Source organism: Eimeria mitis, genomic scaffold, assembly GCF_000499745.2.
Source record: "Eimeria mitis Houghton genomic scaffold, Emh_scaff456, whole genome shotgun sequence".
Lineage (NCBI taxonomy): Eukaryota > Apicomplexa > Conoidasida > Eucoccidiorida > Eimeriidae > Eimeria > Eimeria mitis.
In genome coordinates, this window is record NW_013572872.1 from 7386 (window position 1) to 7600 (window position 215).

Here is a 215-nt window from a genome sequence, read left to right on the forward strand (position 1 = left end):
TCTGCTGCTGCTGCTGCTGTTGCTGCTGCTGCTGCTGCTGCTGCTGCTGCTGCAGAGCGACTTGCATGCGGGCGACTACATAGAACGCTATCCTTTTGGTGTTTGTGTTGCTGCTGCTGCTGTTCTTTCTGCTGCTGCTCTTTCTGCTGCTCTTTCTGCTGCTCTTTCTGCTGCTGCTGCTGCTGCTGCTGCTGCTGCTGCTGCTGCTGCTGCTG